Source organism: Styela clava, chromosome 13 (assembly GCF_964204865.1).
Source record: "Styela clava chromosome 13, kaStyClav1.hap1.2, whole genome shotgun sequence".
Lineage (NCBI taxonomy): Eukaryota > Metazoa > Chordata > Ascidiacea > Stolidobranchia > Styelidae > Styela > Styela clava.
In genome coordinates, this window is record NC_135262.1 from 16,579,150 (window position 1) to 16,581,649 (window position 2,500).

The following is a 2,500-nucleotide window of genomic DNA, read 5'->3' on the forward strand; positions in this document are numbered from 1 at the left end:
CGTAACTATTTAGCATGCCAGAGTCTCGTTCGTTATCGGAATTAACCAGACAAATCGCTCCACCAACTAAGAACGGCCATGCACCACCACCCACAGAATCAAGAAAGAGCTCTCAATCTGTCAATCCTACCTGTGTCCGGGCCGGGTGAGTTTCCCCGTGTTGAGTCAAATTAAGCCGCAGGCTCCACTCCTGGTGGTGCCCTTCCGTCAATTCCTTTAAGTTTCAGCTTTGCAACCATACTTCCCCCGGAACCCAAAGACTTTGGTTTCCCGGAAGCTGCCGGAAAGGTCGTCATGGTAACGCCTCCCGATCGCTAGTTGGCATCGTTTATAGTCAGAACTAGGACGGTATCTGATCGTCTTCGAACCTCTGACTTTCGCTCTTGATTAAAGAAAACATTCTTGGCGAATGCTTTCGCAGTAGTTCGTCTTCCGCCGATCCAAGAATTTCACCTCTAACGGCAGAGTACGGACGCCCCCGTCTGTCCCTCTTAATCATTACCTCGTGCTCCGAAAACCAACAAAATAGAACCGAGGTCCTATTCCATTATTCCATGCAACACTATGCAGGCGAACAGCCTGCTTTGAACACTCTAATTTTTTCAAAGTAAACTTATCGGCCACCGCCGACACTCAGTCAAGAGCACCGACGGAGAACCGAAGGTGAGGCGAACGCAACCAGTGACACGCCTTGCGACGGACCGGCGGCGCTCGCCCAAAATCCAACTACGAGCTTTTCAACCGCAACAACTTTAGCATACACTGTTGGAGCTGGAATTACCGCGGCTGCTGGCACCAGACTTGCCCTCCAATGGATACTCGTTAAGAGTTTTAGGATGTACTCATTCCAATTACAGGGCCTCGTTAGAGTCCTGTATTGTTATTTTTCGTCACTACCTCCCCGTGTCGGGAATGGGTAATTTGCGCGCCTGCTGCCTTCCTTGGATGTGGTAGCCGTTTCTCAGGCTCCCTCTCCGGAATCGAACCCTGATTCCCCGTTACCCGTTATCACAAAGGTAGGCACGTAGCGTACCTTCGACAGTTGATAGGGCAGACACTTGAATGATACGTCGTCGGTGCAGAGACCGTACGATCCGCGTGGTTATCCAGAGTCATCAAACGTCACAGGACGAACCCGGTCGGTTTTGATCTGATAAAAGCGCGCCTCCCGAAGTCGGCGCTTAATGCATGTATTAGCTCTAGAATTACCACAGTTATCCACTTCGCTTACGAGACTAAATAAACCAAGACTGATTTAATGAGCCATTCGCAGTTTCGCTTTACGAGAACTCGTACTTGCACCTGCATGGCTTAATCTTTGAGACAAGCATATCACTACTGGCAGGATCAACCAGATAGCTGCGACAGCTGCGCTCGGCCCTTGCTGGGCCGCCCGGCGCGTGCTCGTCGCATTCGTTTAAGACCGAGGCGATCGCCTGCGGCCGTACTCAGCTTCGACAGTCGCTGGCCGCGACGTCCACGCTCTCGCCGGCAGTGCCAGGCGGAGCGATTTGCGTTTTTTCTTTGCTCGCCCTCTCTCGGGCTCGATCCATTCAGTTTCGCACAAACAAGAGCTCTGCCGGCCGCCTGCAGCGGTGCCTAAAACCCGGGCATAACAATGCGACCGTTCTGCTAGGCCGACAAGCGCTCAAGCCAGACGCTCGATCGAACGCCCCCTACATATTAGTCGAGACAACGGCTCGCTCATTAGCATCGCGTTTGTACTTTAACTTTTTTTGGCTCGGCTTCTTTCGACGCCGATGCCGGCGACGCAGCACTCTCTCGCCCGCCAGCCACCGAGAAAAGGGTGCGCTCCGACCGGCCCCGCACCGCTCTTTCTTGGCTCATTCGAAATTACTGTCTTTCGCTCTGACATGCCTTACCTAGGGTTAGGTTAGTATGCTTGCACGTTTGTACTTTAACTTTTTTCGGCTCGGCTTCTTTCGACGCCGATGCCGGCGACGCAGCACTCTCTCGCCCGCCAGCCACCGAGAAAAGGGTGCGCTCCGACCGGCCCCGCACCGCTCTTTCTTGGCTCATTCGAAATTACTGTCTTTCGCTCTGACATGCCTTACCTAGGGTTAGGTTAGTATGCTTGCACGTTTGTACTTTAACTTTTTTCGGCTCGGCTTCTTTCGACGCCGATGCCGGCGACGCAGCACTCTCTCGCCCGCCAGCCACCGAGAAAAGGGTGCGCTCCGACCGGCCCCGCACCGCTCTTTCTTGGCTCATTCGAAATTACTGTCTTTCGCTCTGACATGCCTTACCTAGGGTTAGGTTAGTATGCTTGCACGTTTGTACTTTAACTTTTTTCGGCTCGGCTTCTTTCGACGCCGATGCCGGCGACGCAACACTCTCTCGCCCGCCAGCCACCGAGAAAAGGGTGCGCTCCGACCGGCCCCGCACCGCTCTTTCTTGGCTCATTCGAAATTACTGTCTTTCGCTCTGACATGCCTTACCTAGGGTTAGGTTAGTATGCTTGCACGTTTGTACTTTAACT

General features: G+C 53.2%; 1 non-coding gene across 1 annotated transcript in view; it reads right to left on the bottom strand.

Annotated features, from left to right (window-relative positions):
• The window catches only part of LOC144431609 (small subunit ribosomal RNA), a 1,810-nt gene extending 452 nt beyond the window's left edge, over positions 1–1,358 (bottom strand). Inside the window, exon 1 of the ribosomal RNA XR_013480171.1 lies at positions 1–1,358. This exon is cut by the window's left edge and continues 452 nt beyond it. This is a non-coding gene — a ribosomal RNA (small subunit ribosomal RNA).
• Positions 1,359–2,500: the final 1,142 nt, after the last annotated feature.